We start from the raw sequence: 15,951 nt of genomic DNA, 5'->3' as shown, positions 1-15,951 counted from the left end.
CGGCGAGTTTTTCGTTAGAAGAAAATAGTAATTCGAAGATATTCTGCCATAAGCGCGACGATATTTTTTAAACGGTAAATAGGAAATCGTATGCAATTTAAGACGTAGAATTATTTTACTTCGATATTCCATGCATCTTTGGGTAATTGTACATTTAATATATTAATTAACGTCTATCTTTGGAATCTGATTAAATGGCGACTGAGAAGCGCCTGTCGAGTGCAGAGGGTTAATCTTTTACTTTTCGAGATTTTTGAGGGCTCTTTTAACATCTTGATTACGGCTGATTTTAATACGCAGCGCCCGTACCATACGGCAGGAATTGAGTTACGATGTGCGCCATTTTTGTGAAAATAAGCGCCCTCCGTGTCAGAAAGCCAAACTACGCCGAGCGCCTATAGGCGCCCTGCGTGTCACAAACGCAAAATTTCTAAGCGCCCATAGGCGTCCTATGTGTCACAAACGCAAAATTTCTAAGCGCCTATAGGCGCCCATAGTAGCCAAGGGGTTAATATAGGATTTTGGGATTTTAGTAACAGTAATGGGAAATTTTTCAGTTTTAATTCTTTGCAATCGCGAGACGACCATAAGTCACTATTTAATCAAATTCTGAAGATGGATGTTAATTAATATATAAAATTTAAAATAATATAGTGATCTATTAATTTGTATTCGATTTCTTATATTCTATTTTAAAAATATCGTCGACTTTATGACAGAAGATCTTGGAATTACTATGTTTCTATAACGAAGAAATTATCGAGTGCAAAGGGTTAATAATCTATAACATTTTTGGTATTTTTTGATATACTGGGTGCTTCAGAAATGGACAGGGAAACCTGGACAGGGATAAATTTTTAAATCTATGTTTATATAACTTTTCCCAAACCTTAAGTATAGTTATTATAGAATATTATTTCAAAATTTGGTCATCCATCTTTGAAGCATCATTATATTAATATATTAAAGTAGCAATATATAATATATCTTTGATGATATCTAAGTTATTTTCAATTATTTCATAGACAAGTGGTTTATTTCCATATTTTCTCAAGGAAACTATTACTTTTTGTAAAATTTTGAGCGTTTTTCGATCCAAACATCGTCAGTGTACAGTGAAATTGAAGTGCACACAGGCTGGAAGGTTAAAGCGACGAGCTTTAAGGCTCGACGAAATTCACAATCCGCGTGTCATTAACGAGGATGCAGTGTTGCAATGGAGCACAGGACGCATCCTACGCTCGAGATCGGTCGCCAGATTAATTGGCCCGATGTCTTTGCGATATCCGTTCGTCTGTATCGCGAACGTTGCACCGCGAAATCGTGCACTGCGCAGAAAGGCACCGGGAATTATGATCACTGAGGCCACGTATCTGGCTTGTCATCGACTCTGCCCACGTTGCTAGAAGGTGGACCCAAGTATCAACGATTGTTAATGAATATCCAAGCGAAGGGGAGTACAGAGTTGGTTTATTAACCCCTGAAGGACTTGTTTCTAAAGGATGGTTATTGAAAGAGCGAATGACATGAAACAGAAATTTACAAATACATATTTTTTCTATTTTCATTATTTTATTTGATAATAGTATAATTATGCATGGAAAACAGTTTTTCTTAAATTTTCATCATTTTCCTATTCACAAATACAGCTCTTTCCACCCTTCGATCCTTCAGTTTTTCACTGGACACCCTGTATATTATATCGTGGTATATATTGCCATTATAACATGGTATCAGTATTTTTGAGAAAGAGCGAATGACATGAAACAAAAATTTACAAACACATGTTTTATTAATATTTATTATTTTATTTGGTAATAATATAATTATGCATGGAAAACAGCATCTCTTAAATTTTCATTATTTTCCTATTCACAAATATAGGATCTTTCTAACCTTCAATTTCTTAGTGGACACCCTGTATATTATATCGTGGTATATATTGCCATTATAACATGATATCAGTATTTTTGAGAAAGAGCGAATGACATGAAACAAAAATTTACAAACACATGTTTTATTAATATTTATTATTTTATTTGGTAATAGTATAATTATGCATGGAAAACAGCATCTTTTAAATTTTCATTATTTTTCTATTCACAAATATAGGATCTTTCTAACCTTCAATTTCTTAGTGGACACCCTGTATATTATATCGTGGTATATATTGCCATTATAACATGGTATCAGTATTTTTGAGTATAAAATAGTAATCATTTTTTTTTTAAATAATTGTATATTTGTTTTATTTATTTATTTATTTTTTAAGTAATTGCAAATCATAAATAATTATACCGATTATTTTCATTAACATTTTGCCATTCTATAGTTTAAGGTATAATTTCATTTATGCTTGACACTACTTATTACCAAATGCAATATGTGTTACCAAAGCACTATATATAATTGATATATTTAAAAATATTTTCTCTTGTAAATAAGGAAATTTTTAATTTTTAATTTTACAATTAATATAAGAAAATTTGTCTTCTTACGTTTAAAAAATTTTGTTGAATCAATCGACAAGAAATTTCAACATATTTTTACAGTGAGAAAGATTCTTTAAACGCGAAAATTGTATCGCAAATGTGAAAAAGAAGAGGATCGTATTAGTAATGTATATTAAAATCTGTAAAATATTATACACATCGAAATGCAATGGCATAGTGATTCCGTGCGCGATGATGTATCGCCGTCGACACTAAAAGGGTTAATATAAAACAGTTAGAAACGTTACACGTGTAAGCTTGCCATTCCTCGGCTAATTTCTGGGGTACCTCTCCTAACCACGGTTATTCGTTAACCTCCGCATCAATCATCCGTGGTCCAGCCCCGCAGTGGTCGGTTACATCACCAAAAATGTTTAAAATTCGGTAGATGATACCAGCAACCACCGAATCATCAATCTTCGCGTAATAACCTCGAGGCTCGTGTCTTCCGTGAGAAACGCGCGCTTATGTTCGTTCCAAATAAAGCCACAGTCACACGCCATTCGCATTATGGTTGCTGCACTTCGACGATTTCGATGAAAATTTTCTCGTAATCGAGAAAATTTTCTCTCATTTTGTTTGGCAAATAGCATTGCAGAATATTACACCAATGTGAACCGTATAAAAATTATTTTGAAAATACAAATAAAAGGAAAAAAGAAAATGAAGAATACAAGAAATTTTTATTAATTTTTCCAACGATTCCTCGATTTTTAAATTATGATAAATGGAAAGAATGGCACGTACCACGTGACTTCCGTTTTTCATCGACTCTCACATCTCATACTCCACATTTCGAAAATGCGAAAAAGAAAAATAGGAAATGAGAAGAAATTGACTTTGATTTGAAAAATTGACCGAAGAAGAAATTTCTAATTGATTTTCCAACTTCTTGGTTTGTACTGTACAAATATATAAATTGCAACTTTCACTCTGTTCTGTTTTCAGAATGAAAATGAGAAAATAGAAAATGAAGGAAAGATAGGTTAGGTATGGTTCATTTTTAACCGATTAACCCTTTGCACTCGAAAATTATTTCGTTATAAAGATATAACAATTCGAAGCTTTTCTCATATTTTTAAGCTCTATGGTACATTTATCCATTTATGCCGAAATTAAAATTAAAATTACGTGTACTTCGTTTCAATATTTCACTGACTTATGGCTACAGAAGAGTAGAAATTCGAGGATTTTTTACTACATATATTATCTTATATATTAAAATTTATCATTTTTAAATTTTTAGATATTTTTTGACATAATAATGAACCCTTTGCACTCGACGATTTTTTGGCTAAGGAAGAATAGGAGTTCGAAGGCTTTTTACTATAAAGCTGACGATATTTTCTTGAGCAGTATATAAGAAATATTATAATAATTGACACGTGGAATTGTTTGATTTCGATACCTCGCACACCGTCACATTATCATAAATTTGACATATTAATTAATATCGATCTTCGAAATTTTACCAAATGGCGACTGAAGTACGAGTGCAAAACTTGTTAACACGTGGGATTATTTGATCTCAGCACCTCGTACACCGTAATATTATTTTAAATTCGATACATTATTCAATATCGATCTTGAAAATTTGATTCAATAATCGCCTCTCGGATGCAAAGGTTGACACAACTTTGAGGGATTAGGTAACGCGGACCGTTCGAACGGTAACTTGACAGAGCAAACGCGTAAATTATGAAAGCTACCTATTATTCCGCTAGGAACGGACGTAAAGCTTGTGCAGTGAGATAGGAGGTAGAAACGCATAAAGTGCAACAACGTCCGTGCCGATAAGTCAACGGATGTCGTAATGTTCGCCTGTCGCTGTTGTTGCACGGACGTAAAATTTGACGAACGTAGCTCGTGTCGCAGCTTGTATATGCATTACAATGTTGCGTTACGACTGGTATTGCTACATCGCCCTGACAGCCGTCGTTGCTCGTATATCTGTGGCCTAAATGCTAGGCCTAAATGCTAACCCTGCTCGTCGACTATTCCTCGAAACACCCGGGCTGAAAAATCGCTTTGCATAACACTAGAACTACTAACCCAGTCAAAATGACTGGTCCCAGAATTTTCCTTTTTGCAATCACCGAACACATACACCTTCTTTAAGAATAAAATTGGTACCAACTCATATTAAGAAAGAACTGTAATCGATATATTCACTCATATTCATCGGTACCGCTGAGATTACTATAATCTGTGCACGTTATGAGTTAGGTGCCCACTAAAGATCGGTAGTTCTAGTGTTAATGATTCCATCGTTGCTCGTGTCTCTGACCTAAATGCTAGATGCTATCCTTTCGGAAGAGGAATCCTTTTATTAGATAATAATTCGCAGAGATAGTCTAGATACTTGGCGAGTGTCAGTAGGTGTGATAAAACTAGAGAAGAGTTGTCGTATCTGTGAACTAAATAGATACCTAGTCCAACTGGGTCGTTCCTTTAGCAGTTTGAGCGCTGTGCATGGTCACAGTGTTGGCAACTTTTCGAACAGAATAGGTCAGAAAACTCGTCAGTGCAACGTAAAACTAGGTATTACAGTGCTGCATGATTTTAAACGTATTTTTCTAAATAATAATCAAAAATGGTGACAGTAAAAATAGTACGTAAAATGTAGTAAAAATAAAATCCTTGATCCCTTCCTCTGCGTTTTGCCTTTTGTTAGCGCCATTTTGCCTTTTGTTTTTCGTTTTCTAGAGAGGTCTTGTGATCTACGTGGTCCTAAACAGGCCAATTCTGACCGTTCTCCCGTTTAATAAACATCTGTACAGTTTCTCCACCGTTTCCACTGACTACTATTCCTTTGCGTTATAATCCCTTAACATAAAACTTTAACCAAAGAATCCCAAAAATTCAGTAATAGAATCAACAGCAGGCCTATTGTGATCCAGTTAGATCCTATTAGATCCTGACTAAGTGACACGAATAATGGCAGAGTTTAGGGTAGGATGCAAGTAATCATCTAACTCATTGGTATCAGTCATACCTATTTCACAAATTTCTCTATGGAGAATATGTCGAAAGACAAGATTATACATTGTCACTTTCGAATCGATCGCATTCGATCTTTTGACGCAAATTTTTTGAAGAGAAAAGAGATGGAAAAACTAAGCATTACAATAAAACTTGCAATTCTTTGCGAAGAAAGCTAAGAGGAACGGTAGCGCTTGTCTTAACTTTTTACTCAATTTTGTGACTATAGTCACACGTCGTGTGTAGATAACACCTCCTGGCCGATAGTCACCTGTATTAACGAAAGGGTTAAATTACTAATTCGCTAAATACGCGTGAACGGTGTGTTTCTAACCTCAAATCTACAACGAAATAAACCCAAACCAGGATTGGATCTACAGGAAGACATGTCAGACAATTTCCAATCGATTATAATCCCCAATTCATCCCCAAAGGATGAACGATGCCCTCCGTTTTTCCCGAATTCGTCAACGGAAAACTAAAACAAGAGTAACGCGATCAGGCACTAGCTTGCTCGAACGGCCGCGTGATGGCGTTCGCGAGGTAGACGGCACAGGGGCGTTATGTCGCGACTCATGAAGCACGGCTTGACGTCACGCGCCCTTATCTGGACCCTGTGATCTTTACTGCGACCGGCTGATCCGCGTTTTAGCGTCGATCGTAATTTCGTCCCGCCTTTGTCAGCGCTGCGGGCAACAGGGAGAAAAAGCAGCGATAGCGCGCTAAGTGTGCGCGCGCATTGTCGGCGGGGCTCGCGTTTATGGGCCACGATAGAGGATGCACGTCGGTATTTCGGTCGAGGGCCGCGTTCCTGCGTGCTCGTCCGCCCGTATCTCGGGGGTTATCTCGCGAACGTGAAGGTTTTCGAGGATCCTCGGTCCCCACGTAGCGGAGATGACACGAGGCTGATTGGCCGTCGACAGGTCGTGCTTCGAAGCATTTTTCTTCCGGCGCTACTCTTCGGGCTGTAAAGTTACAGGTGTCTCGATGCCGAGGACGCTGATCGGCGGAGGGCCGGTCCGGTTTACGGGTTGTTAGTCCGTGAAATTTTAATCGCGCGACACGGCTGGGTCCTCGAGCAGGTGATCAAGTTTACGAGGAGATGTCGGGTTTGATGGGACCTTGGACATTAGGGGGTTTAGGGGTTTGATCATCAGGAATTAAGTAGCTCCTGCGGTCTGCCTTCCTTATTACGGCTATGAAACCCATTCCTTTCTGCGACTTTATCGCAGCACCTGCAGCAGCGAATCAAATGCCCTGTCGCGGATCTGTTAGGAATTAGTCCAAGATTAAAGTGCCGGAGAATACCGGCAAGATTGAAATTAACCCCTTCCCGTACCATTTAGCTCGAACGAAATCCGGGCTCAAACGGTAGTCATCAACGCGTGGTAAACAGACCCAGATTGATGCTAAAAAACAATTGCAATAAGAGTCGAAATGTAAATACGCGTGATATAGTCAGTTTTACGCGATACTACTGTTGAGGAAGTAAACTCTAATCCTTTTTCCTTTAATAAATAATATAAATATACTATATTTTATAATAGATGACAATTTCAAAGCTATATTTAGAAAAATGTTCTGTTCACGTGTCTGACTCGTGATATCCATGTTTGGGCTGACTTTCCGCGAACGTGTCTGGCTCGTGACATTCATGTTTGACCCAAACTCTTCATCACGAGTCAGACTCGTCGAAATACGGGAAGGGGTTAAGCGTGGAGCGTGTTGGATTGGACACGCGTTGGTCCACTGAATTCGGAAGATTCTTAATTTTTATTTTTGGTTGCGTGAGAAATTTTGGACGAAAGTTATTGTTGTGATAAATCGTAGAGCTTGCAACGATGGTCTCAGGTATGTTGCAGGGTCTGTAAGGGGAGAGAGAAAGAGAGAACTCGATTCTAACGAATCTAACTCTCGATGGCCGCTTTATTTAACACTAGAACTACCGATCTTTAGTGGGCACCTAACTCATAACGTGCACAGATTATGGTAATCTCAGCGGTACCGATGAATATGAGTGAATATATCGATTAGAATTCTTTCTTAATATGAGTTGGTACCAATTTTATTCTTAAAGCAGGTGTATGTGTTCGGTGATTGCAAAAAGGAAAATTCTGGGACCAGTCATTTTGATTGGGTTCGTAATTCTAGTGTTAATTATTCTTGATACTCTTGATTACTCATCGGCCCTCACCAAGTACGCAAATGACAAGCCACGACCCTTGTCGATATTCAGCCTAACTTGTTTTACAGGTATTAACCTACTAATTAAATACATACAGTATTAATTAAAAACATGCTGTATCATCTTAAACTCTTAATTTAATTAAAAACATACAGTATCATCTTAAACTCTTCGCTTTAACTAAAAATACAGGGCGTCTCAAAGAAATGTATACACACTTTGCATGTGTATAAAAACAGTATATATTTAGATGGATTGTCTTTCAAAGTCTAGTCTAAAATCAGCCATTATTTTAAATGGGTTGTACCTAGAAAAGGAAAAACAAATTAGAAAGACTAAGGTATTAAAGTGTGTATACGTTTTTTTGAGAACGCCCTGTATATATATATATATAAATTTTCTCCTTCAGTGAGAATATACAAATTATTGATATGCTTTCATGAAAATACAATTATTCGTATACTTCCATGACTAACCGTACACTCGTAAACACAAATACGATCAATCCGTCACTGCGACTTCGCTAAATCAAAGGGAAAAAGAAAAGAACATGGCGGAATTGCAGCGAGACGAAGACACGGTGAGAGAGATTAGAGGCGAGCGCGTAACAACGCCACGCCCTCTGCGCGGCATCCCGAGACACTAGAACAACGCGCGCACTGTGCTCTAGCCGCGGGATTATTTATTTCTATCCTATTCCCATAAATAGCCGCGTTAATTTCCACGCGGCTCGTAGCGAGCGTGTTTTTGCCGGCGTGGAGGCGCGCGAGGAAAAAGCCGGAGCGAAAGTCTCGAGAAGATCGGTCTCCTCTACCAAGAATCCCGTCTTTCGTTCGCTGTACTCGACCTGGCCTCTCTCTCTCTCCCTTCTCAGCCCGCCCTGCAGCACGATCCACTTTCCTACGACGTCTAGGCAGCTAGCTCCGGGCGTGTTCTTTGTCCTGTGACCCAGATAGCAGAAGCGTCGCGACGCGGAGAAGCAAAGCGCGAGAAAGGCGGAGATAAGAAAGAAGGCCTTCCTCCTCTTCTGACCACTTTCCGCACCGTCACCTAGTCAAATGAATGCACGGATACGCGTGTCGTCGCGACGTCATCGCTGGGACCGCTGTGCACTCTCTGATCTCGCAAATGAAGCTCAGTTTCGAGGGTCTAGGTGCTGATGCAGGGGCATCTGACGATGGTAGCCGTGGACTCGTGACGCAGTTCGGTACAAGTGCACTGTTGCAATTCCTCTGTATGTTGGGATTCAGTCGGTGTGGAGGTTTTAATTGGACTTGTACGATTCTGGGGAATACAATGTTTGTAGGTCTGGAATGTCTCGTGGTGGGTGGTATAGTTAGGTCTGTAGGTTATTGGTGCAGGAATTAGTAGCTTTGGCTGACCAATGACAGGAAGTTGAAAGGATTCGTTGAATAGTGTCCTTTTTTAATTATGAAGGTGGGATTGATTAATTGTCGAGTATTTGTTTCGTATTAACAATACATGAGAACCTAACCTAACTTAATCGAAAGGTTCTATATATATGAAACGTATTATGTTTACCCATGTGTCTTTTTTAATAGCTTTTACTATTTGTATCTCTTTTGAAGCCTGAACATAACCTAAAAATCACTGACTGTTCTTATAAGAGATCGCTACTATGATTAAAAACTAAATCAATAACAAAATTAGAATATATAATATTAATCAAGATTCATAACCTTTTACTTTTTGCATCTTTCTTGAAGTCTGAACATAACCTAAAAATCACTGACTGTGTTTATAAGGGATCACCACTATGATTAAAAACTAAATAAATAAGAAAATTAGAATGTGGAATATTAATCAAGATTCTTAATCTCTTATTATTTACATCTTTCTTGAAGTTTGAACATAACCTAAAAATCACTGACTGTTCTTACAAGAGATCACTACTGTGATTCAAAACTAAATAAATAACAAAATTAGAATGTATAATAATAATCAAGATTCCTAACCTTTTACTATTTGTATCTCTTCTGAAGCTTGAACATAACCTGAAAATCACTGACTGTTTTTATAAGGGATCACCACTATGATTAAAAACTAAATAAATAACAAAATTAGAATACATAATGTTAATCAAGATTCCTAACCTATTACTGTTTTCATCTCTCCTGAAATCAACATAACCTAACAGTCGCTGACTGGTCACGTGAACTCTGCCGCCATATTGCTAACACCCTGACCAAATGGCCCGAATAGAAGCCAACAATGCGATTTATTCTGTTCGTCACCCTCTAGAACTGGACTTTCGCCACCCTTGAGAGCCTCTGCTCTATCTGCTCTAGCTAATTTGCCAACTAGTCGTTCTACAGACTCGATATCCGAGAACGGTACTAATTTGTCCATAACAGTATTTTGCAGCGACGTATTAGGAAACGAATGACTACAGATTTTACGTTCCGCTCGTATCAGCATTTGATCTCTTGTACACTCTGTGTTACTACACGTGTTAACTCGAACGAAGCTATAATCAGCAGCGTGATGCAGGAATTTCATGGTGTTGATTTAGCCCACATTTATAGGTCTAGCAGACAGGTGATTGTCTGTTTCACGAGCTCTCGGCACAGGTGACACGGTTGCCCTAAAATTCAACCTACGTTTACTACTTGGCAACCGATAAATTTTCATTATCCGCAGCAATACTCGAGCAGTTGCCAGAAAATATTTCTACCACAGTTTCCTCGTACGTGTCAGTCAGATCTGGGGGTCCCACTCACTTTTCTTTTCTTGTAGTTCCTACAGTGCTGCCAATTGGTATCCTCTGATGGCCATCTAGCTATGATAGGTAGCAGATAGAAGAAGGCAAAGGAGGGATGCGTTAGGTCCTGGGCCTGCTAGTGGACTCGTCGTCAATAAGGCCTTCTAGCAGGCCCTGCTTTAGACGGGGAATACTTAGGTAGCATAGGAATCTTCTATTTATGAGAGTCGAGGATTCACCGAGGACTGGCGAGAAGCCTCGAATCTTCATTTTCCATCTAGTGATGAAGATTTGAAGGTTGGTTGCTTCACAGGTATAGTACATAACTGCTATTTAACAGCCAGGAAGAGTCCTATCTGAAACAAGAGACTCCACCTGTGGTGTTCCTCGAAGCAGTAGTATCTTTTTCAGTTCCTTTACGTAGTTAGGCAACATTTTTAGTTTATAGCCAATATAGACAACTTAGTTTATTATTAGAGACCTTTTACCTAGCTCTGCACAGACATGTCTTACCAGAGACAAGATATCTGTCATTTCCAAGTGATATATAAAAATTCCAAACACCAATTGATCATGTTACACTCGATACTCTACGATAGAATGATCCACAACTTGTCAATGCTCTTCACAGCCCATTCTCTAAAATCCGAATCATAGTTCCTCCAAATACGACTGACCAAGTCTCCACTATCCGCAACAACGAGAATTTCTTCGGCCAGTTATGCACCACCTGTAATTCATACCTGTGCGACCTAGAAAACGACGCTGTGACCAGTCAGACCCACATCTAAGAGCTAATTCATCATCCACGTGTCATCCACGGCTCCGAGTCTCTGGGAACATCCTGCTCGAGGATCGCGAGTATTAAGGAAGGAAAGGAAGACGAAGTGGAAGCGTGAAACTGGACGAATCCTCGCGAAGGCTAAAAAGGAGGAAGACGCGTGACGATTAGCGTTGACGCGAGTGCAAAATGGCGTCCAGTCGGCCTCGTTTCCAGGCTGGCTTAGAAAGCAGAACAGCTTTTGAGCGATAGCATCGTCTGGCGACTTTAATTAGCATCGCCATGTCACAGAGCGATTTTTTCCCAGTGTCGTCTCTCGTCCTGTCGCCTCGGGCGTCTTTCCACGACGGATCTTCGCTCCTGATCGAGCGGAAAGGCTGAGTCCTGCCAAGCTCGCACGTTCCTGGGTTCCTGTTTCAGGGGATGCACGGTCTGTGGAAGACTCGAAGGATTTAACACCGAGGTGTACAGTTCGAGGATCAAATAGCGCTGCAAGAGGCTCTGAGCTACACTTTGACAGTTATATTGACAGGATATTGTTTTTGATAAGATTCGAGGTTAGGTTAAATTGATTATGATGTCACGTGGTTGGATAGTTGCATTTGCTTATTAATATCCTATGTATGGTCTTTTTTGAAGATTTTAATTAAGATTATGATTAGGAATGGAACCATTAAGTTAACCTATGCTTCATGACATTAGTTTGGGTATGGGCAGTTTTGATACTTGGATCCACGTCTTGATATTTTATATTTTGTTTGAAATTAGAACTGGACAGTCATGTTGTGTGGCATGGGTGATTGGATTCCTGATTGTTGGACTAGTATAGAATATTTTATATAGTTTTCAAAATTAGGATTAGACGTCGAGGTTTAGGTGTATCTCCTTTGATTGTATTTTTGATAGTTAGACTCATATATAATATTCTATATATTTTTTAAAATTAGGATTTGACATTCAAATTCAGATGTACTTCGTGTGATTATATTCATGACAGTTGGACTGGTATATAATATTCCATATATATTTTTTAAAATTATGATTGGACATCTAGGTTTAGGTGCATCTTGTGTGATTCAATTTCTAATAGTTGTACTGGTATATAATATTCTATATATTTGTTAAAATTAGGATTGGACATTCAGAGTTAGATGTACTTTGTATGATTATATTCTTGACAGTTGAACTGATATATAATATTCTATATATTTTTCAAAATTAACATTGGACATTCAGATTTAAATATACTTCGTGTGATTCTGTTTCTAATAATTAGACTCCTATATAATATTCTATATATTTTTAAAAATTAGCATTTGACATTCAAATTTAGATATACCTCGTGTGATTATATTCTTGACAGTTGGACTGGTATATAATATTCTATATATATTTTTTAAAATTATGATTGGACATCTAGGTTTAGGTGCATCTCGTGTGATTCAATTTCTGATAGTTGTACTGGTATATAATATTCTATATATTTGTTGAAATTAGGATTGGACATTCAAAGTTAGATGTACTTTGTATGATTATATTATTGACAGTTGGACTGGTATATAATATTCTGTATTATATTTTATATATTTTTATAAATTAATATTGGACATTCAGATTTAGATGTACCTTGTGTGATTTTATTTCTAATAATTAGACTCCTATATAATATTCTATATATTTTTCAAAATTAAGATTGGACAGCAAGGTTTAGATATACCTCATGTGATTGTATCCCTGATAGTTGAACTGATATATAATATTCTATATATTTTTCAAAATTAATATTGGACATTCAGATTTAGATGTACCTTGTGTGATTTTATTTCTAATAATTAGACTCCTATATAATATTCTATATATTTTTCAAAATTAAGATTGGACAGCAAGGTTTAGATATACCTCATGTGATTGTATCCCTGATAGTTGAACTGATATATAATATTCTATATATTTTTCAAAATTAATATTGGACATTCAGATTTAGATGTACCTTGTGTGATTTTATTTCTAATAATTAGACTCCTATATAATATTCTATATATTTTTCAAAATTAAGATTGGACAGCAAGGTTTAGATATACCTCATGTGATTGTATCCCTGATAGTTGAACTGATATATAATATTCTATATATTTTTCAAAATTAATATTGGACATTCAGATTTAGATGTACCTCGTGTATTACTGATAGTTGGACTGGTATATAATATTCTATCTATTTTTTAAAATTAGAATTATACATGGAGGTTTAGATACATTTCATCTGACTACATTTGTTATATTTAAATTTGACACTTGGGCTCAGATAATTAATATTTTGCTCTCTCTTTAATATTTACTGAACATCAAGGATGAGAGTATCTGATGAGATTAGATTCTTCGTGATACAATACTTAGTACCACCTTAGTGTTAATATCTTATATATCCGCCTTTCTTAATCAGCCCTGGAAATCTAGATCGAGATAATCTTCGCGTGACGATTCGATTCGTCATGGTTATTCTTCTTTCTTAAATCGGTCTTCATAACTGTCAGACTATTATGAAGGTTTTTGGGTCTCCCGTGGAGTTCCAGATATCTCCGGATGTTGAATGGACAGTGTCTATCCTGGATCAGTAGTGGGATATAATCTGTCATTTCACTGGCTTCCCTCTGGCAATGCTTTCCTCGAGTATACGTCATGGTAACGAAATTGGAACTTGGAAAAATTCCCACATTCCCGGGAAAATAATCTTACCTACATAGAAAGGATTTCGGTGGATCTTCTAAAAAAGATTTTCGGACAAAAATAAAGACTCGGAGAAAAGAATTCAGAAGGGTAAAAATATTTAATACAGGAATATCAGAAATATAATTCACCTGTGATATTTTTCATATAACAAAGGCAAATTTGCAAAAATAAAAAGAAAGGATAAATTATAGCTAATTTTTCTCACGTATGAAAAATTGGCAAATATTGTATTACTTTCGAGAAACACTGGAAATCATAAAACGCCTGCTGCCATAATCTTCCCGTGCACAGTAGAAGATATGGTCAGAAGAATTAGGTTCGTCGAACGTCGTAAATTAATTTCATGGCGACAAAGCTGGACGTTTAAGTCATAACGTTGTAATGTTATGGAATATATTACACGACATGGAAATTTATTACTCGCTGGTGAAGAAAAGCTATATATTCTTATAATAGTAAAATCTGAGCGAAAACGTGCGTGAATTAAGGTATCGTGAAATACGAATGCTATAAGTTTAGCATTATAGCATACCTAAATTTTCTTTTCTGCTATTTATCGTATAATAAGTATTAACAAATTAGTATTACGCCATAGTATCAAAAAATGCTCTATTATAAAAATCGGTATAGAATTTACTCGAAAATTTCCGATCATTATCGATTCAACCGATAATTACTTTTGTTAGATGACTGGTTTAGTCATCTATTGGTGTCAATCATCTACAAGTAAATACAACACTTGTCTACGGTAATACCTAATAATTTATTAATTTTGTTATCTTTATTTCTAAAAATCCACGCTCTTAATATATTATTATTGACAATATTAATTTGTTATTAACGATAAATTCGAAAATTTAACAATTTTATGTAAATTGACATAGTGTACATTACTTAGACTCTTGTCAACTGTTATCAAGAATGAACGTGTTTAGCAACACACAGGGTAGTTTATTTATTGTTTATTTATTATTATTTTCATGTATAGATTGTAATTGACAACTAGCCATTTGTGACTATATTGACACCCTCCTCTATCATTTGTAAAATGATATGTTCTCATCTTCAGGAATACTTGCACCCACTAGAGTACCTTTTAACTTATTAATTCGATCCTATTATACTATCCTATCTCACTCGATTTCACTATAATCTGTCAATGATCTTTATCACTTTTCTGTCAATAGCGTTTACTGTCTGTAATCCAGGGAGTGTCAACGAATTTGGTCAGCTGTCAGACAAAGATTCCTCTCAGAATAGTGAGAATGAAGTTATTATGAAAAATGAAACTAACACTGATGCTGTCATATCCTATCTCACTCGATCTCACTATAATCTGTCAATTTTTCTCCCAATAGCAGTCTCTGCCTATACTCCAGGGAGTGTTAACGAAGTTAGTCAGCTGTCAGACAAAGATTCCTCTTAGAATAGTGAGAATGAAATTATTATGAAAAAGGAAACTAACACTGATGCTGTCATATCCTATCTCACTTGATCTCACTATAATCTGTCAATAATCTTGGTCACTTTTCTGCCAATAGCGGTTACTGTCTGTAATCCAGGGAGTATCAACGAAGTTAGTCAGCTGTCAGGCAAAGATTTCTCTCAAAATAGTGAGAATGAAGTTATTATGAAAAAGAAGACTAACACTGATACTGTCATATCCTATCTCACTCAATTTCACTATAATCTGTTAATGATTTTGGCCATTTTTCTGCCAATAGTGGTTACTGTCTGTAATCCAGAGTGTCAACGAAGTTAGTCAGATGTCAGATAAAGATTCCTCTCAGAATAGTGAGAATGAAGTTATTATAAAAAAGGAGACTAACACTGATACTGTCATATCCTATCTCACTCGATTTCACTATAAACTGCCAATAATCTTGGTCACTTTCCTGCCAATAGCGGTTACTGTCTGTAATTCAGAGTGTCGATGAAGTTAGTTAGCTCTCAGACAAAGATTCCTCTCAGAATAGTGAGAATGAAGTTATTATAAAAAAGAAGACTAACACTGATACTGTCATATTCTATCTCACTCGATCTCACTATAATCTATCAAC

This window comes from Eufriesea mexicana, unplaced genomic scaffold (genome assembly GCF_001483705.2).
Source record: "Eufriesea mexicana isolate 0111107269 unplaced genomic scaffold, ASM148370v2 scaffold139, whole genome shotgun sequence".
Lineage (NCBI taxonomy): Eukaryota > Metazoa > Arthropoda > Insecta > Hymenoptera > Apidae > Eufriesea > Eufriesea mexicana.
This window is presented reverse-complemented; position numbering follows the sequence as displayed.